General features: G+C 41.7%; 1 long non-coding RNA gene across 2 annotated transcripts; it reads left to right on the forward strand.

Moving 5' to 3' along the window:
• Nucleotides 1-3,720: 3,720 nt before the first annotated feature.
• LOC148783182 (uncharacterized) lies at nt 3,721-17,000 on the forward strand. Of its 2 annotated transcripts, none has more exons than XR_016050518.1 (2): nt 3,721-6,163; nt 16,760-17,000. It is a non-coding gene; the product is annotated as an uncharacterized LOC148783182 (long non-coding RNA). The 2 variants fall into 2 exon arrangements; XR_016050517.1 differs by lacking the exon at nt 16,760-17,000 and adding an exon at nt 6,419-7,240.
• The last annotated feature ends 5,267 nt before the right edge of the window (nt 17,001-22,267 follow it).

Here is a 22,267-nt window from a genome sequence, read left to right on the forward strand (position 1 = left end):
CGGACGAAGATTTCGCAACTTTTGAGTTTTGGCCAGAATTTGGAATTGCGGCACCAAAATTTGTAGTCACTTCATCGGCTTTGTGTGAGAGATCTAACAGTTTATCATGCGTGAGGTTCGGACCAGTGATAGTGATGGACCTTATGCACGCAATACAATTTATTTCACATCGATCGGGCTCGCGATCACTATGATTTGGCCGCTCAAGCGAGGTGTGTCGTTGCTGATTTTCATGTAACTTCTTTCATGGATCAGCAACTTCTCTCTAGCTTTTCTTCGTGCTCAAGAGTCGTCACGGGGCGTGCCACATGTTGAAACGCTCATCTCGATGAGACAAACACGCTCCAACAAGTTTGAGCATGATCCAATCTCGGACGAGGGAGATATCGTGAGCCACTATCTGTGATCGTCCCTTTAATGGAGTTTAGTTGCAGGGGGCCGCACAGGAATAGCGTGCGGCTCCTCCTGTTTCGCTCTTTTGCCTATAATGTCTTCCTGAAATGTTTGTTTAAGTTGAAATTTGACCCCTAGGTATTTTGAACTGTGTCGGATCCAATGGTGGTGGTCCCACAGTAATTTGACACATCGAAAATATAGTTTCTAGTTATAGGGTCCGTTTCAGGGTGCAAGAGGCTGATTCTGCAGAAATTGTTTCTTTTTCTATACTACCTTAGACATGTTGAATTGCGACGAAACTTGGTAGGCGGCCTTTTGAAGTGCTTATGAATATCTAAACCAGTTCTGGGGCCATTTTGAGACTTTCAAAATTTCCATTGTTTGTTAGGCTTTATTGATCGGCTTCTCCCTTTTATTCCGTATCGAGGACCCATGATGATGAAAAATGTCTTCCAACAACGTCCAACAAGGGTGAGGACTTTCTAAAGGCACCCCTTGGCGGTTTGTTTGGGGCATAAGACTTTAAAAGACCTTTCTCCATGAGGCCGGGTTGGTCAAGGCAGTAGCTCTTCTCCTTATTTCTCTTTCTCTTTTTCTATCTCCCTACCTCCTTCTTTCCCTTTCTCTCTCTATTCTTCTATCTCTTCCTCTACCTCTCTATTTCTCTTTCTTTATCCCCCATCTCTCTTTCTCTTCTTCTCTTCTCTTGATATGCACGATAGTGGCAGTGCCGCACGTACCCTTCTCTTTCTCTTCTTCCCTTCTTCTCTCTCTTCCTTTTCTTCTCTTCTTCTCTCTCCTGATATGCACGACAGTGGTAGCACTGTGTGTGACCTGCTTCCTCTCTCTCTTTCTTTCTCCTTCTCTCCTCTGATATGCACGGCAGTGGCAGCACCATGCATGCCTCTCTTTTTCTCTCCCCCGCTTCTATCTCTTTTTCTCTCTATTTCTCTCTATTTCTCTCTCTTTCTCTATTCTTCTCTCTGTTTTTCTTCGTCTCTTTCTTCTATCCTCAGTGCTGGGTAACACGTAGCCCAGTCATTCTCTTCTTCGAACATGCACGATAGTGGCAGTGCCATGCATGCCTCTCTTTCTCTCTCTCTGTCCTTTCTTTCTCCTCATTTATCTCTCTCTTTTTTTCTTCTTTGTCTCTTTCTCCCTTCTTCAGTGCTGGGTGTACACGTAGCCCAGTCATTCTCTTCTTCTCTCTCCTGACATGCACCGTAGTGGCAGCGCCGTGTATGCCTCTCTTTCTCTTTTTCTCTCTTTTGCGCTCCTTTCTATCTCTCTCTTTTCTTCTCCTTTGTCTGGGTGATACGTAGTCCAGTCGACATCCCTTCTTCAGTACTGGGTGGACATGTAGCCCAGTCATCATCCCTTCTTCGGTGCTAGGTGAACACGTAGCCCAGTCATCATCACAAGGCTATCACAGGTACCATCTGACAGGGTGAGGACTTAAAATACTAATCCCTCCAAATCACAAAACAGTTCACGTGAGGGTGAGGACTTCGATAGGATCCCTCAAAAGTCTCTTCTCCCCCAGAGCCTCCATGAATGGACCTACAACAAATGCATCCAAACTTCTGAGCATCCTAGTTACAACATTGTGTGGATATCTCCTCGACGTTCACGTGATCCTATGGTTAGAAGAAAAAAGAAAATAAAATCGATGGAAATTATCCTAATGTTGTCCTTCTCGCTTCTCTCAAAGCACAATATTTGGCGAGGCAAGCTGTTTGATGACATTTTTCAACACCTTGGGTCGCCGATGCGGAATAAAGGAGAAGCCGGTCAATAAAGCCCTGATTGATAATGGAAGTTTTTATAGTCTCATAATTACCCCAAAACGGGTGAGATTGTTCCTAAGTACTTCAAAAGGCCATTTGCCAAGTTTCGTCACAATCTGACATATCTAAGGCAATGCAGACAAAGAAACAGTTTCAGAAAAATCGACCTCTAGCAACTTGAAACGAACCCTATAACTAGAACCCTATTTTTTGGAGAATAAGATGGCTGTGGGACCATCGCCATTGGATCCATCATGGTTGAAAACCCCTAAGAGTCAAATTTTGACTTAAACAAATGTTTCAGGACAAGGTTGTGGGTAAAAGACTTAAAAGGGAGAGGCTGCACGCTATTCCCGTGTGCCCTCCCTGCACCAATCTCTATTAAAGGATACTGGTTTTCACCGTCACGAACAACAACTTTGAAGACTCATATCTCCCTCATTTTACTTTAGATTGCATTCAAATTTTGTGAACATGTTCGCCTCGTCAAGACGAGCGTTTTGATATGTGGCACGTCCCGTGACGATGTTCGAGTAAGGAAAAAAGCTAGAGAGAAGATGACGATTTGTGATCAAGGTTACAGGACAATCAGCAGTAACACGACCCACTCAAGCGGCCATATCACGGCGCTCACGTACCCGATTGACACGAAATCAATTGCATTGCGTGCATAAGGTTCGGGGCTATGTCTGCTCCGAACCCCATGTGTGATGAACGGTTAGATTTGGCGAACAAAAGTTTGAAGTTGCTGTAAAATTTCGGCCGCAGGAATGCAAGTTCTGACCACAAACCCAAGATGGTAAAATCTTCGTTCGAGCACGAAATCGAGCTGCATTTGTTACAACGCGATCGTGACAGCATGCTCAGTGTAATCAGTAAAGAAATCAAATGAATACATCAAGAAACGAGCACACTATCGATCGGAAGTTTTCAAGATTTATAGAAATTTCAAGTCCCATGATCGTGGCCTAAAAACACAATCCGTGACTCGAAGTTAGTATCAAATCTATCGTAATGTCAAGCCCAACGAGAAAACGATCATCTTTTAGCCAAACGGGTATTGGAACAACCCCGAATCGGCTTAGAAAAATCGCACACGTTTTATGGGTGCAACAGAGACTGTTTTGGAATTGTATATTGCTGGGCAGGGCAAAATCATCATTTTGCCCCTATTTTTATATTTTTTTAATTCAAATAAATTGTATTTTTTAATAATTAAGGTAGATTTTGATTAATCCATCTATGTTTAGGTGAAAGTTTATATATATTATGTTATATCTTATTGTAATGGACCCGACTTTGCTTAATAAAATTTCAAACGTTTTTCATTGTTTGGTCATGTTTTTTGAGAGAGATGAACGAGAGAGAAATTTTTGGGTGGTACCCTTGGACTTAAAGTAACTCTCTTTTTCTCTCTTCTCTCTTCAATCTATTTCTCTCCCCTCTCTCTCCTATTTTTCTCTCTCCTCTTTCATGAACACCAGCATGAGCCCGTGTTTCACTCTTTCTCCTTCTCTTCTTCTCTCTTTCCTTCCCTATAGTCCCTCATGACCACTCTTCCTTTCTCATGCTTCCCGCACGTTCACTTGCTTCTTGTGCACCTTTGAGTCCACCTTCGCCTTTTCTTTTTGATAGTCCCCATGTCCACCTTCCATACCTTTCTTTTGGTATGATCCCTCCCATCACCCTTATTGTGCACCCTTGTGTCCCCTTTTTCCCTCTCACTCTCCTTGGTCCTACGCGATCACCATTTCCCAAAACTTTTCTTCTCATCACCGTATGCAACCAACCCCATCGCCGTGTGCAAACATAACCCATCACTGTATGCAACCAACCCCTAATGCCGTTCATCACACCAACCCATCTTCAGCGCGTTACCAACCACAACCCATCGCCGTGCACAACTCCTTCACACTGTTGTGCTCTCTCCAACTCCATTGCTGAGCCAACTCCACTGCCGAGCCAACTCCAGTCACCACTTTTCTCTGCCATCACTAACCCTCTCTCTCCTGCCGCCTGCTACTCAGCAACCAACCTTCCCTGTCCTACACTCGCCGTCCCCTCTCTCTCCTCATCTTCTTCACTACTGCCCGGCAACCTGCTGCGCCCTTACCTCCCATCGCTCTCTCTCTCTCTGATAAGAAAAAACAACAGGCCTCCTGCAACCAGCAGCCCCACGCTTCCACTAATATGCTTTCACGTCCTCTCCTCCTTCCTGTACCCAAAAATCCGCTCCCTACTTTCGCCACCATCTCTCCCCATCTCCACCTCTCTCAATCACATCCCTTCCACGCGTCTCTACCCCTGTCACCTGTTCTGCTCTCTGCTGCGACCTTCTCCTCATCATCCGCCACTGCTCTCTCTCTCATCCTCTGCAACTCCCAGCTACTCTCGCAGCCCTCTCTCTATCCGCCACTTCCTGCTGCAACCACCACTAGCGGCCATCACCTCACCCTCTTCTTCCTCAATCACCGCCTGCAACCACCTCAGCCATCTTCGCCTTTCTTCCTTGCCACCATCCTCTTCGATTACCTTGCTGCTGGCTCTCCTATCTTCTCCGTGCAAACTCTCATCCTCTTTCTAAAAAAACCCACTTGTAACCCATCCCCTTTCATTCTTTTCGTTTCGTTTTTCCGGTTCACTTTTCATTTCGTCAAAGTTTGGTCCACCTCTCCTCACTTCGTTCAACTTCAAGTCTCTCAATCAATCTCCCCTTTCTTCTTTTATCTCACGGTTATCTTCTTTCACCCACATATACCCAATATCCAATCCTCTCTCTCTCTCTTAACCAACACGCATTCTAAACACCCCTTCTCCTTTCAAATCCAATACTCTTCCCTCTATCTCTCTCATCCAAATAAACCCCCTTCTCCCTTAATTAAATTTTTTTTTTAATGTCTTTTATTTCTATTATTTCGTTTTACTTAAAGACTCCATCCATCTTAGCTTATGTTCCTTTAATTTCATCTACCCCCATTCATTTCATCTAATTTTTCCTACCCAATTCTATTTTATTTATTTCATTATTGATTTTATTATCTTATTTTATTTTATCATATCCCATTTTATTTTAGTTACTTGTTTTATTTCATTTAACTCTTATATTTATTTATCTCATCCTATCTTATTTTCTTCCATCCCTTATATTTTATTTTATTTTACTCTATTTTAATGTATTCACTTTATGTTACTTTATTTCATTTTATTTTAGTTTAGTCCCTTTTCCATTTTCTAATTCTATTTTATTTTCATTTTCATTCATCTCTCTCATTTTCTATCACTTTTATTTTCACTTTCTTCTCTTTTGGAAGACCTAACGAAAGTCAAGCTAGTCTTCACTTCCTCTCTTTCTCTCCATCGCTTGTTTGACCAGAAGGTAGGCTGAGCCTTGTGCTAATGTGAGTCTTGTCGTCGAGCAGTATTATCGCCATGCCGGTTTGAGTTATCGTCTTGCTACCACACAAAATCAGTCGCTGTACTGGTCTTATCATTGTGTCAGCCCAGCCGCCTGTTCAAACTTCTTCTCTCACTTTCTCCTCTTATCTCTTTTCTTCTCTTCTCTTCTCTCATTCTTTTTTGCCCCTTTGGAAGGTTTAGCGAGAGTTAAGCTGACCTTAGCCTTCTCTCTTATTCCTCTTCCTCTCTTTTTCAAAGACAAACGCTTCCTTTCTCTCTATTTTTCCTTTTTTTTTTATTTCTTTCTTGTAAAATATGTATCGAGAGTCTCACGTCCAGAAGACGCCGTGAGGCTATCTAATTTACACGGATTCTCTTATGTTCTTTTCTATTTCTTTCTTGAGTACACACATGCATGTGTGAACTCACCCTCTGTATCTTTGATGTGTGAGTGTGTTTGCAGGAAAAGAGAAACAGGTCAAGGGAGGCGATTCCTAACCGGCCATAGGCCAGGAGGGCATTCCAACGTGATCTACGAGGTCTCCCACGCGAGCTAGTCCGAGCGTTTTACGGACCCACGTGAGGTAAGCCCCGCCACACGATCCTAATTCCTCTCTCACCGGTGGGTACTCCTGCCCACGTCTTCTTTACGTGGTTCTCGAGAGAGCGATCTCAGATCTCGGGTCCATCTCGAACCTAGAACCATGCCACCAGGTCAACCCGACCTGGAGGGTGAGATCGAGGCACCTAACCAGCACGGTGTTGCTCTTTCTCTCTCTTCACGAGCGACGTTACTACTTCCCTCTCTTCACACGTGGCACTCCCCTTTCACTTCACAGATGGTGTTACCCTCTGTTTGACACTCCTACCGTCGTGTGTATTTTCTTCGCTGAGAAAACCTTAGTCCTTACACACGAGCAATGTTGTGCATATAAAGGACCATCGCCGCGCGTAAATAAGGGTAACGCCGCACGTGAAATGAGTAACATCATGCGTGTAAAGAGGTATCACCACGCGTGTAAAGAGGTATCGACGTGCATGTAAAGAGGTATCACCGCACGTGTAAAGAGGTATCGCCACGCGTGTAAAGAGGTTTCTCCACGCATGTAAGGAGTATTGTCTCGCGTGAAATGGAGGAACACCGCGCGTGAAGGTGAAGAATGGGTAGTGTCACGCATGTCACTACCACGGGTGTAAGGAGAAGATGCGACTGCTACTAACGCCACACTTGTTAGTATCGTACCTGTTAGTGCTGCACTTGTCAGTGCCGTACCTATCAGTGTTGTGCCTGTCAGCTACAGTGGATCCCACCCACCTTAAGTACTTAAGCCCTCTCCCCTCCCCTTTCAACGTCGTTTTCCCTCACTTGCCCCATACTCTCTCTCTCTCTCGCTAAGAAGCAAATTGAGGGTGAACTACTACCCTTAGAGAAACCCTTGCTTGGAGCTTGAGGAGGCCACGAGTGGGAGATTTGAAGACACTGTGAGCATCAGGCAAGTAAGTTTAGGGTTCATGCATCAATTAATTTGGTGGTAATAGATTTCAAGGAATAAAGTTTAGAAAAAATGATAGAATAAAGGATATGGATGTAGTTGAATTAACATGAGGTTGAATGATTGATTGAGTATTGCAAATAAACTAGTTAAGTTTATGGAGTAGTTCACTTACAACTTTAGTTTAACCAGAATGAGGTTTTACATCAAATTTTATCTTGGCTTATGAAATGTTGTATTTTAATTGAAGCATGCCAAACTTGCAAAAGTAAATTTTCAAGAAATGTGAGGGTTTTTACACCGAACGTTTCGATGACCAAACGATGTCCAAATGGTCTTAAACCAGTCTTGAATGAAAGATATGCATGTCTACTACAAAAAAAAAGGTTTTTTACCATATTAAAATTTTTCATAAATCAAGAGATATGCCCCAAAATGATAGGGTATGTCATTACCCACAGTTGCTAAAATTTTCAGCAATTGCCACCTATTTTTTGTCAAGCTTTTGACCTATCAAACAAAGTCCAATCACTTCCAAACAGTTACCATTTGAATATCAATGAATGAGATTAAATTTTCATGTTAACCTCATTTTGAAATTCCTCATAGATTGCGAGTTATGCCCCGAAATATGATGGTATGTCACTGTTCACAGTTACATGAAATCCTAGTATTATCACTCACTATGTGTCGAGGTTTTGACCTATCAAATGTCATCCAAATACCTTCAACTCACTGCCATTTTAAAGATCCACATGTAAACTTAAAGTTGTATGTTTGAACCATTTTGAAATTCTCCCTAGATTGGGAGTTATGCCTCCGAAAAGAGGGGTATGTCATCGTTACACGTCACAGAAATTTTAGTCCTATGCTCGTATTGTGTTACCTTTTACTGGATTACTCACTAAGAAACTCAAGTAGCACAGTGTTATCGTTGATAAGCAATAAGCGTGAGTGTTATGTGATAATTTTTATGTGATGACTACTCAACGCTATTGTGTTATGTGAACGGTGCAATGCAGTTATGCGTTATGTTAAAATTGATAAATGCCATGCTACTGTGATAGTTCCATGACGAATGTTACATGACAAGTATCTTAATGCTAATGTTGATTACTAAGCGTAAAAGTAATGTGATAGCTCTCATACCATGGGAGTTTTATGCTAGGTGTCATAATGTTATGTGACTGCTGGATAATTCTGAGTGAGACTCAAACTTTGCATGATGAAAATTTCAATTATCTATCATAAGGCACTGATTTAGCATGAATGAATTAAATTGTTGAGCATGATATGATATCGTGATAATGACCACTACGCAATGGGACACCCATTGGCAATGTATACTATTCTATTATAGTATTATGATACTAGCCACTACGCGATGGGGCACCCATTAGTAGTGGATACTGTTATACTGATATTGCACGCTACACGATGGGACACCCATATGTAGCGGATACAGTTACACTAAGAAAAGTGATGCCGGCAATGTTCCCTAACTCGTTGAATTATGGGGTTAGGTGAAAATTGAATGGGAGGGTCGCACCCCCTAAAATTTATATGATGAGACTAGTGAGTGATGCCTTATAACGTAAGTGTCTATCAAAAAACCCAATACGTGTTGGGGATTGTGTGCATAAGTATGAGGGCATTACAAAGTGGATTTACTCACTTGTCATTGCCTTCCCCCCTTAAAGATGGTAGAAGTCCTAAGCAATGGGAATGGCTTAGCCTGATGGATAGGGCTTCTACTTTGGGAAGTGAGTGAATGATGACTAAATAATGCATGTGAATTTATGATGATTGTAATGATTGAATGATAACTATGACATTTTGATATGACGCCCATAATAGATGCACTAATATAATTTTTTATTTATATGACGTTTGCTCTGTGAATTCTTATAACTAAAGAACTATTTATGACACATGGATAGACTCAATAATGATGTATAACACCTAGATCTACTTACTAGGCTTTATGGCTCATCCTACTGTATCTCCCCTCTTGTAGATTGATATCGACATGTCAGAAGAGCATGCAGTATGTGTTTTGCAGCCGGGAGTCAAAGCCATTTTTTTTCCTTTAAAAAGAAACTCAGATCTTGTATGTGGTTGGGCAGTTCAGCCTGAATTTTGTTTATTCTGGAAAAATGTTATATTGGATCCTGGTGCCCTAAACTCAAGTGTAACATTTTGGGAAGAATTTGACGTAGTACATTTTTTATCAGTGTATGGATCCTTCCAATTTTTAATATTTATCTGCTCTTAGAGTTATTAATTTAGTTCTTTGCCATGGTTTGCTTTGATCACCGATATAACGGCGTAGAGTCAACTCTGATCTGAGTGACATGGCGCTACCTTGGGATCACGAACCCGTACTCGGTCATCCTCCATCGAGCACGGAGTAGGGGTCGGGGGCGAGGTCGTGACAGTTATGGTATCAGAGCAACCAGGATAGGATTTTTAGCCTAGGGGGATTGCAGAAGAGTCCTTAGAATAGATTTAGGATAGATTAGTGACTGGATGCTCCTGTGCTAGTTTGAAGATGCCGAGGGCTTGTGCCAACATTTTGAGTTCCAACAATGAGAACACCGAGATACTCGATGAGTTTTATAGGACTCTGGGGGCAATGACCCAAATGATGAAGGAGTCGATGCCAGCCCAGTCTACACCTACCCCAGAGCAAAATGACAGTAGCCTGATAAAAAGATTCAGAAGACTGGCACCCTCAACCTTCTTAGGGTAAGGATGGGTAGAGAAAGCTGAGAGGTGGAAGAGACATATAGAGAAGATTCTAGAAGTGTTACACTGCTCGGATGAGCAGAAAGTCAGGTTGGGAACCTTCATGCTGGAGGAAGAGGCTGAATATTGGTGGAACTCAGTAAAAAAATCTTGGAGAGAGTCAGGAACCGAGACCACTTGGGATAACTTCCTGACGGCATTTGACGAGAAGTACTTCCTAGACTCCGTCAGGGAGAGTAAGGAAGTAGAGTTCATTGAGCTTCAGCAAGGGGCTATGATAGTGGAGCAATACGCCGTTAAATTTACGGAGCTTTCTAGATACGCACCTCACATCATTAACACTAAGGTGCGAAAGGAGACTAAATTTGAAAGGGGCCTTCAGCAGGACATTAGAGGGAGAGTACTGTCAGCCAACCTTAAGTCATATGCCTCAATCGTAGACCTCGCTTTGAAGATTGACAGAGATTGCAAGGACAATCTATTAAGAACGGAAGGAAAGTTGAAGCCCGCATCTTCGGGAAACTTTAGGAAGAAGCCTCAGCAATTTCCAAAGAGGGACATTAGAGGAAGGCCTTACCAGCGTAACCAGAAGGCCCAGAAGAATTTTTCGAGCAACCTGGAGAATGGACGACTCCCGATCTGTTCTCATTGTGGGAGGAACAACCACACTACCACCGAATGTTACAAGAAGCTGGACAAGTGTCTCAGGTGTGATCAGTCAGGCCATTGGGTCAAGGATTTCCCTTTGACGAAGACGGAGAACCGACCAAAGACACAAGGACGAGTATTTGCCCTTACCGAGTAAGAAGCCAAGGTGTCTACGTCGGTGATTAGCGGTACGCTCTCTATTTGTGGTGTTAAAGCTAGAGCCTTAATTGACCCTGGTTCCTATCACTCTTTTGTTGCACCCCTTTTTGCTTGCTATATAAATGTTGAGCCCACATGTCTTGATTTTACTCTAGTAGTATGCACACCTATGCGGGATACTATGGAAACTGATAAAGCGTATAGACAGTGTGGAATTACAATTGATTGGTGTGACCTTCCTGTAGACTTGATCCTCTTAGAGATTCAGGATTTTGACGTTATTCTGGGCATGGATTGGTTGTACACACACCATGCCACCGTCAATTGCCATGAAAAGAAGGTGACCTTTAGACGACCTGACCAAGCTGAGCTACACTTTGAGGGCACCAGGGAAACTTCCCCTCTGCACTTTATCTTTGCACTTTGGGCTTCTCGCCTCCTAGCTAAGAAGAGTGAAGGGTATCTAGCTTATGTGGTTGAAAATCTGGGCATCTAGTCTCAGCTAAAAGGGATACCAGTAGTAAGAAAGTACATGAAGTATTTCCAGAAGCATTACCGTTCCTACCTCCAATAAGGGAGATTGAATTTGAGATAGATGTAGTCTATGGCACTGTTCCCATCTCCAAAGTCCTGTATAGAATGGCTCCAGTAGAGTTGAAGGAGTTGAAAGAACTGTTGTAAGAATTGTTGGATCAGGGATTCGTTCGACGCAGCGTGTCACCCTAGGGTGCACTGGTCCTATTTGTGAAGAAGAAGAATGGGTCTCTGAGGCTATGTATTGACTCTAAGCAGTTGAACCAGGTAATAGTGAAGAATAAGCATCCCCTGCCTAGGATTGACGACCTTTTCGACCAGCTCCAAGGGGCCCAAGTATTTTCAAAAATCGACTTCTGATCGGGGTGTCATCAACTGCGAGTCAAGAAGGGAGACATCCCAAAGACCGCCTTCAGAACTCGATATGGTCACTATGAGTTCCTTGTAATGCCGTTTGGGTTAACCAATGCCGCCGTTGTATTCATGAATTTGATGAATAAAGTGTTCCGACCTTTCCTGGATGATTTTGTAGTGGTCTTTATTGATGATATCATGGTATATTCGAAGAGCCGGGAACTGCATGAACGACATCTGAGAATTGTCTTGCAAACTTTGAACTCAGAAAGATTATATGCCTAATTAAGTAAGAGTGAGTTTTGGCTCCCCAATATAGCTTTCCTTAGGCACATCATTTCTAAAGATGGGATCACAGTCGACCCCTCTAAGATTGAAGCCATACTCAAGTGGGAGCAACTAGCAAATGTGACTGAAATTCATAGTTTTCTAGGGTTAACGGGATAATACAGGCGCTTTGTAGAGGGATTCTCAAAGATAGTGCTTCCTCTTACTCGACAGACCAAGAAGAATGTGAGATTTGTGTGGTCAGATGACTGTGAGGGAAGCTTCCAGGAACTTAAGAAGAGACTCACCACAGCCCCGATATTGACCTTTCCCAAAAGAAATGAGGACTTTATGATTTACACCAATGTTGCTCATAAAGGGCTCGAGTATGTACTCATGCAAAGCGGGAAGGTCATTGCTTATGCCTTCAGGCAGCTCAAGCCGTATGAACAAAATTATTCAACTCATGACTTAAAGCTTGCGGCTGTAGTGTTTGCATTGAAAATATGGAGACACTACCTCTATGGGGCCCAACTCAAGGTGTTCACGGATCATAAGAGCCTCAAATACCTATTTTCCCATAAGGAGTTGAATAGAAGGCAAAGAAGATGGATGAACTTATTGAATGATTACGACTGTACAATCGATTACCATCTGGGCAAGACTAACGTGGTAGTCGATGCCCTAACCCAAAAAGCTGTAGTATCAGTGGCACACCTGATGGTTCGAGAAATAAGATTGCTAGAGGATGCAATGGAATGGCACCCAACTCTGCCCTTTATGATGGGGTCGGAATGCTTTCGTGTATGAGGATAGAGCCTCAGCTCTTTCAACAGATTTGAGTGACGCGATCCTCAACTTATGAAAGTCCTAGAATAAATGAATATGGAAGAAAAATAGGATTTCACTATGGGCAGTGATGAGTTATTGAGGTTTAATGTGTTCCTAATGATAGAAGTGTAAAAAAGGTTGTTCTAGAAGAAGTATACCACTCCCGCTACACGGCACCCAGGGAGTACAAAGATGTACTAGAACCTAAAAAAGGTCTTCTAGTGGAACAACATGAAGAGGGATGTGGCACAATTTGTTGTTAAGTACTTGACGTGCCAGCAAGTGAAGGCAGAATATCAGAAACTTACTGGACTGTTACAGCCCTTGCCCATACCAGAGTGGAAATGATAACACATCATGATAGACTTTGTTTCTAGGCTGCCAAGGTCAAGTGTAGGGCAAGGTCATTGTGGACCGATTAACTAAAGCTGCTCACTTTTTACCGGTTCGCCCAACTTACACCCTGGACAAGTTAGCCCAGTTATCCATCAGAGAAATTGTAAGGTTACATGGAATAGTTATCAGCATCATGTCTGATAAGGACACCAGGTTCACCTTTAGGTTTTGGACAAATCTGCAGTCAGCCTTGGGAACCAGACTTACCTTTAGCACCGCCTTTCACCCCCAGACAGATGGGCAATCAGAGAGAACCAATCAAACTTCGTAAGACATGCTAAGGGCTTGTGTTACTTATTTTAAGGGAAGCTGGGGAGACCATCTGCCTCTAATAGAGTTCGCCTATAACAACAACTTCCAAGCCAGTATTCAAATGGCGTCATATGAGGCCCTATATGGAAGAAAATGTAGGTCGCCCATTTGTTGGGATGAGGTTCGCGAGAGAAAATTATTGGGGCCTGAAATTGTTCAAGTAACATCTAAAAAGGTCACCTTAATTTTAGAACGGCTCAAGACAACCGAAAGTCAGCAAAAGAGTTACACCGACAATCGCAGGAGAGACCTCGAGTTTGAAGTGGGATTAGGTCTTCCTGAAAGTATCGCCAACGAAAGGCATAATGAGATTTGACAGAAAAGGAAAATTAAGCTCGTGATTCATTAGGAGTTTTGAAATCTTAGAAAGGGTTGGGAACATGGCATACTAGCTTGTCTTGCCACCTAGATTGGCCAACATTCACAATGTTTTTCATGTATCCCTGCAATGAAAATATCAACCTGACCCGTTCCATGTTTTGGAGTGCAAACCAATCCCGATCAGGGAAGACTTGACCAATTGGGATATTAGGCATGAGAGTACAGGTTTTGTGTAGTAAAGAAATCCCCTTGGTTTGGGTACAATGGCAATATCATTCAAGAGAAGAATCAATGTGGGAATGAGAGGACAAAATTAGAGAGAAATACCCCCACATTTTTTATTAACATCAATATGATTTTGAAGACAAAATCCTTTTTAAGGGGGGGATGATATAAGGACCACAAATTTTCCCAAGTCATGAGACACACAAGGTAATAATGTAGTAAACGAGGCCTAGCACCATGTGTGTAAAGAAGAGACCTAGCGTCGTGGGTGTAGAAGAGAGAGGAGGAAGAGCAACACATGCATATAAAGGACCATCACCACGTGTGAATAAAGGTAATGCCACACGTGAAATGAGTAACGTCGTGCGTGTAAAGAGGTATTGCCATGCGTGTAAAGAGGTATCGTCGTGTGTGTAAAGAGGTATCGTCGTACGTGTAAAGAGGTATCGTCGTGCTTGTAAGGAGTATCACCGCACGCTTAGGGGTAACGCTACGTGTGAAATGGAACGCCGCACATTAAGGTAAAGAATGGGTAGTGCTGCTCATGTCACTGTCGCGGGTGTAAGGAGAAGATGTGACTCCTGCCAATGCCACACTTGTCGGTGCCATACCTGTCAGCTACAGTGGATCCCACCCACTTTAAGTACTTAAACCCTCTCCCCTCCTCTTTCAACGTCATTTTCCCTCACTTGCCCCATGCTCTCTCTCTCTCTCTCTCTCTCTCTCTCTCTCTCTCTCTCTCTCTCTCTCTCTCTTTCTCTCTCTAAGAAGCAAGTGAGGGTAAACTGCTGCCCTTGGAGAAGCCCTTGCTTTGAGCTTGAGGAGGTCATGAGTGGGAGGTTAGAGGACACCATGTGCATCAAGTAAGTAGGTTTAGGGCTCATGCATCAATTAATTTGGTGGTAACAGATTTCAAGGAATAAAGATGAGAAAAAATGATTGAATAAAGGGTATGGATGTAGTTGAATTAAAATGAGGTTGAATGATTGATTGAGTATTGTAAATAAACTAGTTAAGTTTATGGAGTAGCTCACTTGCAATTTTAGTTTAACCTGAATGAGTTTTTACATCAAAGTTTATCTTGGCTTATGAAATGCTGTATTTTAATTGAAGCATGCCAAACTAGCAAAAGTAAATTTCTAAGAACTGTGAGGGTTTTTGCACTAAACGTTTTAGTGACTAAACGATGTCCAAATGGGTTCAAATCACTCTTGAATGAAAGACATACTTGTCTACTACAATTATACGTTTGCATTATGTTAAAATTTTGCATAAATCATGAGATATGCCCCAAAATGATAGGGTATGTCATTACTCACAATTGCTGAAATTTCCAACAATTGTCACCTATTTTGCATCGAGATTTTGACCTATCAAACGATATCCAATATCTTCCAAACAGCCACAATTTGAAATATCTATGAATGAGCTTAAAGTTTCATATTAATCATATTTTGAAATTCCCTTTAGATTGAGAGGTATGCCACAAAATGTGATGGTATGTCATTGTTCACAGTTGCAGGAAATCCTAGTATTGTCACTCACTGTGTGCCGAGCTTTTGACCTATCAAATTCCATCCAAATACCTTCAACCACCGTCATTTTTAAAGATCCACGTGTAAAAATTAAAGTTTCATGTTTGAACCATTTTGAAATTCTTCCTAGACTAGGAGTTATGCCTCCAAGAAGAGGGGTACACCACCGTTACATGTCACAAAAATTTTAGTCCTATGCTCGTATTGTGTTACCTTTTACTGGATTACTCACTAAACAAATCAAGTGGTGCAGTGTTATCATTGATAAGCGATAAGTGTGAGTATTATGTTGTAATTTATATGTGATGAATACTCAATGCTATTGTATTATGTGAACGGTGTTATGTCCTTATGCGTTATGTGAAAATTGATAATAGCCATGCTACTGTGATAGTTCCATGACGAATGTTATATGACAAGTGTCGTAATGCTAATGTTGATTACTAAGAGTAAATGCAATGTGATAGCTTTCATATCATGAGCGTTTTATGCTAGGTGTCATAATGTTATGTGCCTGCTAAATAGTTCTGAGTGAGACTCAAACTTTGCATGATGAAAATTTGAATTATCTTTCATAAGGCATTGATTTAGCATGAATGAATTAAATGCTTGAGCATGATATGATGCCATGATAATGAACACTACGCAATGGGATACCTATTGGTAGTGGGTTAAATTCCGTTATGGTACTAAGATATTGGCCACTACGTGATAGGGAACCCATCGATAGTGGATATTGTTATATTGATACTGCACGCTACGCGATGGGACACCCATCAGTAGCGGATACTGTTACACTGAGAAAAGTGATGCCAGCAATGTTCTCTAACTCACTGAATGATAGGATAGGGTTAGGTAAAAATGGAATGGGAGGGTCACACCCCTCGAAATTTATATGATGAGACTAGTGAGTGATGCCTTGTAAGGTAAGTGCCTATCGAAAACTCCAATGCGTGTTGGGGACCGTGTACATGAGTATGAGGGCATTATGAAGTGGATTTACCCACTTGTCATTTCCCTCCCTCCTGAGAGACAGTAGAAGTCCTAACCAATGGGATGGGCTTATCTTGATGGATAGGGCTTCTACTTCGAGAATAGGTGAACTAAGGAGTGAGTGAATGATGCCTAAATAATGCATGTGAATTTATGATGATTGTAATGATAATTATGACTTTTTGATATGACGCTCATAATAGATGCACTAATATAATTTCTTATTTATATGACGTTTGCACTGTGAATTCTTATAACTAAAAGAACTATTTGTGACACATGGATAGACTCAATAATGATGTATAACACCTAGATCTACTTACTAGGCTTTATGGCTCATCCCACTGTATCTCCCCTCTTGTAGATTGATATCGACAGGTCAGAAGAGCATGCAGTACGTGTTTTGCAGCCGGGAGTCAAAGCCATTTCTTTTCCTTTAAGAAGAAACTCAGATCTTGTATGTGGTTGGGCAGTTCAGCTTGAATTTTCTTTATTTTGAAAATTTTAATATTGGGTCCTGGTGTCCCAAACTCAAGTGTAACATTTTAGGAACAATTTGATGTAATACATTTTTATTGGTGTATGGATCCTTCCAATTTTTAATATTCATCTACTCTTAGAGTTATTGATTTAGTTCTTTTCCATAGTTTGCTCTGATCACCAATATAATGATGTTGAGTCAACTCTGACCTGAGTGACATGCGCTACCTTGGGATCACGAGCCCGTACTCGGTCACCCTCCATCGAGCACAGAATAGGGGTCGAGGGCGGGTCGTGATATGAAGCCACTAGTATAGGGCTACAGTTGTAAGGTCATTTCTTGGCATGATAGTACTCGTCCCAGGTTGTCTAGTTTGAAGCTTATTTCGCAGTAAAATTTTGGTCTGGCAGTGTCTTGAGTACCAGCAGAACCAAGTTGTCATTAGCTCTCTCATTATTCATGTGAGGGATGTAAGTACATAAAAAATGATGTACAACACTACTATTTCTTATTGATCTCAAAAAAAAGGGGTTGTTCGGCAGTTGTTGTGGCTTCAATGGTGTCTTTAGCTGTACGCAATGCCCCGAATGCGTAAGGAGGGTATTCTGGAAACAAATACCGCTCGTCTTCAGCATCGATTTCATCACCAGTTCGATATGCCTCCATTTGGCAACCCATATTGGCGTGGGCTCTTTCAATGGGATCTGGATGGCTGCACTAAGTTTGGCAAGTGCATAGGCTTGTGAATTGAGCATATGTGGGGACATGCTCGAGGGATATCTCTTGGAGTTTTGCCTGGAGGGACTTGGCAGTGTTGTAATAGACCTTGAGACGGTCTTTTCTTACATCATACACGCTCTTGAGCTATTGTATTACCAATTCAAAAGAGTCGAAGATTGTCAGGTGTTCCAAGTCCATGTGAGAAGAAATTTCGAGCCCTATGATGAGAGATTAATATTTGGCTTTATTGTGAGAGCTCACCCCCATGAGAGAGAGGGATAGTGGGACAATACCATTTTGAGGGGTAGAGAACACTATTCCAGTGGCTGCCTCATTCTGATTGAAAGGCCCCATCAAAGTACATCTTCCAGTCATATGGTTCATCGATGCAGAACACTTCTTCAACCGGGAGATTGTCAGATAGGGGAGAGTCTGCTGGAAGAGGGTATGCTGCCAGAAGTCTGCTAGCGCTTGGCCATTGACTGATTTTTTTGGCACATATGTGATGCCAAACTCCATTAGGAGTAGTGACTATTTTGAAAGACGACTCATTAGATAGGGGCGCATCATGAGAAACTTAATCGGGTCGAATCATGAAATGAGCCAAACTTCATGTGCCAAAAAATAGTCTTAGAGCTTTTGAACGGTGAAGATCAAGGCTAAGAATATCTTCTCGATCGAGGAGTATACAAGGCTATCTCTTTTCCCTCTTCATTGTTCTGTGCTAGTAAGGTGCCTAATGACTCATCCAAGGCGGTCACATAGAAAATGAGGGGTTTCCCAAGGATAGGGGCTGAGAGTACAGGAGGGTTTAACAAATAGGTCTTCAAAGCTCAATCAACATGCTTTGTCCCATTCGAATGGCACATCTTTCTTTAACAGGTGAGTAAAGGGCTTACAGCTTCCTGATAAATTGGAGATGAAACTCTTAATATAATAAATCATGCCTTGGAGAGATTTGATCTCACCAAGATTTCTTGGTGATGACATCTTTTAAATGGCCTTGATTTTGACAGGTTCGATCTTCAAGTCTCAATATTTGACAAAGAACTCCAGGAAATGTCCCGACGCATGCCAAAGGCACACTTTAGAGGATTCATCTTGAGTTGGTGAAGACGAAGTCGCTCAAAGAATCGTTCAAGATTCTAAATGTGAGTGCTTCTCTCACCCGATTCACCATTAGGTCATCTACGTAACATTCCACCTCTTCATGTAGCATATCTTTGAAGATGGTGGTCATAGCACTTTGATAGGTGGCACATGTGTTCATCAACCCGAATGGCATCACCGTGTAGTAATAGACCCCTTTGAGAGTCAAGAAAGCCATAGCTTCTTTGTCTTCAGGTGCCATCGTTATTTGGTTATAGCTTGAATAACCATCCATAAAGGAGAAGGCTTGGCACCTAGTCATCGAATCAATAAGCATCTTAGTGAATGGAAGAGGGAAGTAATCTTTCAGACATGCCACAATCAAGTGTCGAAAGTCGATACAAACCCGAATTTGCCCATTCTTCTTCTTAACCGGCATGACATTTGTAAGGACCCAGAATTTTTCGGCATATGGTAGTGCGCGGCCGAGTTGTGGACACGAGGGATCTGGCATGCAAACACTACCACATGCGACGCTGCCGAGCGCATGACGCTGTCGAGCGTGCGATGCTGCCAAACGCGTGATGCTATCGAACTTGCGACGCTGCTGAGCGTGTGATGCTACCAAGCATGCGAAGTTGTAGTGCACGATGCTGCGGTGTATGACGTTGTCGTGCGCAACACTGCAATGTGCAATGCTGTCGTGTGCGACACTACCGTGTGAGAGGCTACCATGCGTGATGCTACCGTGTGTGACGCTGTCATGCGTGATGCTTCTGTGTGCAATGTTGTCATGTGCGATGCTGCCGTGTGCGATGCTGCCGTGTGCGACAATCCAGAGGAACTTCTTCTCTCTCTCTCTCATGATTGATTTCATACCTCTTGTGTACCAGGTGGCACCTACATGCCCCATGTATGGCAATTGTCAGCTGCATGTTGCCGCCCCCCTATCTTTGCTTATCTTATACTCACCTTCATGGGCTTTTTCTCTCTCACACCCACGTTCTACCTCTTAGCCTTAAGAAGCTTGGCATTTTTGAAGGGAAACCTATGAGGGAATTTTAGAGTTTACTTAGTACAGTAAGTAGATCTAGCTTCCATGTTCTCATGCTTTTATTTGATGCATGTTTATTTAGTTCATCAAGTGTGAAATTCATGCATGTATATGAATGTGATTGTCAATATGGTTGTGGGTATATGCTATTGAAATCTTACCAAAATATGCTCTGTTTTTCAAAACTTTGACTCCTATTTGTGTTATAGATTGAGTATCGAAAACATCTCTGTTGACCACAAAATTTTGTGGGAAGGTACCTCTTCGAATCTATTTTAAAATGGAAAAGACTTCTTGTTAATACCTCTATTGTTTTGAAAGTTATTAAGCATTTTCTGAAGTATGTCATAACTGTGAAATGAATTTCCAGATTTATTATGTGTTTTTGGGTGGAACTACTCCTTAACCAAAATATATTAGAATGAGGTAAAAATAATTTTAAATAAAAGATAAATGAGTATATTCTAAAAATAGTTTTGGAACCATGGTAAAATTTCATATGGATTGGAAGTTATGCCCATTTTCATATAGTCACACTAGAAAATTATGTTGTGAAGACAAGAGTTTTCCAGCACTGTGACTCCCATTTGTGTGATCAATTGAGTACTAAAAAAATCTCTGTTGATTACAAAATTTTGTGGGTAGTTACCCCTTTGAATCTATTTTAATATAGAAAAGACCTCTTATCAATATCTCTTTTGGTTTGAAAGTTATGAGATGTTTTTTAAAGTATGTCAGGATTGTGAAATGAATTTTCAGGAACTTTATGTGTTTTTGTGTGGGACTGTTCACTGAATAAAATATATCAGAATAAGGTAAAACCACTTCTAAATGAAATATAAAGGAGTATATTTTCAAAATAGTTCTGGAGCCATGATAAAAATATTTGTAATTTGAAAGTTATGCCATCATTCTAAGATAATGTCACACTGAAATTCCTGCTGTAAAAACGGGAACTATACTCCAAGAATATCAAGCAGTTTGATAAGCTTTAAGCCAAAATTAAGGGTCACCCTATCACGACCCCTAGTCGGAGGGTGACAGAGCATAGGATCACGACCGAAGGTCGCGAACGTCACTCAGGTGGGAGTGGCTCAATGCATATGATAGGCGGAATTAGAAGCAAACCACGAAAGAAAAACTAAAACTCCCAACAGAAACATAACAAAAGCTGGATAAATTAAAGTCATTTCATATCCATAAGCATTCTCCAAAAATCATATACAATATTCAGAATACTACAATTCATCCAAGGCACTACCGGCCTGACCACAAAATACATAAGTTCACAAAACAACAACTGCAAGGACGCCGACTAACAAACACCTACACAAGAGCAGAAATCCATTCGTCGAGCGTGGGCTTTCAGTCCACCAAACACGATCTCCTCCCACCGTCATCGACCTGCATCATTCAATCTACAAGAATGAAAGCAAAGGAATGAGCTAAGAAACCCAATATGTATATCACAGCATCATGCTTCCCTACCTATACACATAATATCACAACAATGCTCAAGGCTCTATGCCATACTCATCAAACAGGAGTCGTGCATCATAATTATGTCACAAATGCAAAATGATGCTTTTCATGATAGAGCAGGCATAATATACGATATTAGATAACACATACACACTAGCAATCTATTAGATTCAACAGATCAACACATATGAGAGAGCATAACAAAATTGATAGACACTAGCTCACACTCTAGCCCTATGCATCAGGACAAACACCTCTCTCTTATCAGCCACATAACTCAGGAAATCATATATCTCAGGTCAATCTCACATCTCAAGCATCGATATACACAAAGCATGCCAGACAGTCACATATCACTTTGGCGCACCTCAAAGGTATCGGTCACATAGTTAGGCCCTACAATACTCTCAAAGCAGACACCTCACTAATATCAATCAGTCACATATCTCAGGCAATGCAATATGCTCAAAGCATGCCGAGAAGTTACACATAAATTATCACCTCATGTGCATCTCATGAGAAGTCACATGTCCTAGGCAATGCGATACGCACAAAGCATGCCGAGAAATTCTCATATCACTAGAAATGTCACCCTGTCACAACTGGTCATGCAATATGCTCACATGCCAATTAACTCAGTATGCTGACACCATCATTCACACAATAGGTGTCATTTCACATATATCACATAAGCCGCATATCTCATCTCATAAGCATTCTCTGATTCGAAGCATTCACGGTGCCATAGAATAATATACATAGCCCCTGATTCATCAGGAATCCCAATTTAGTCACATCATGGCAATTGAAGTAAACACAACTATCTCTCTTCTAAAAGTGGTATGAAGTCAATTGATAGTCATTTGATCAGTCAACACTTGGGTACAACATAACCCACAGTTTTGGAATTCTCTACATTTTACTAACAGTGACATGTCCCTCTTAACAAATGCATACCTCTGAATCTAGCAAGAATATCAAGATAGTTCCAACATGCAACTTTACGCCAACATACTGATCTTTCAAATGGCAGAGGTTTATGAGCA

This window comes from Amborella trichopoda, chromosome 2, assembly GCF_054954075.1.
Source record: "Amborella trichopoda isolate Santa Cruz 75 chromosome 2, AtrichopodaSantaCruz75HAP2 v2.0, whole genome shotgun sequence".
Lineage (NCBI taxonomy): Eukaryota > Viridiplantae > Streptophyta > Magnoliopsida > Amborellales > Amborellaceae > Amborella > Amborella trichopoda.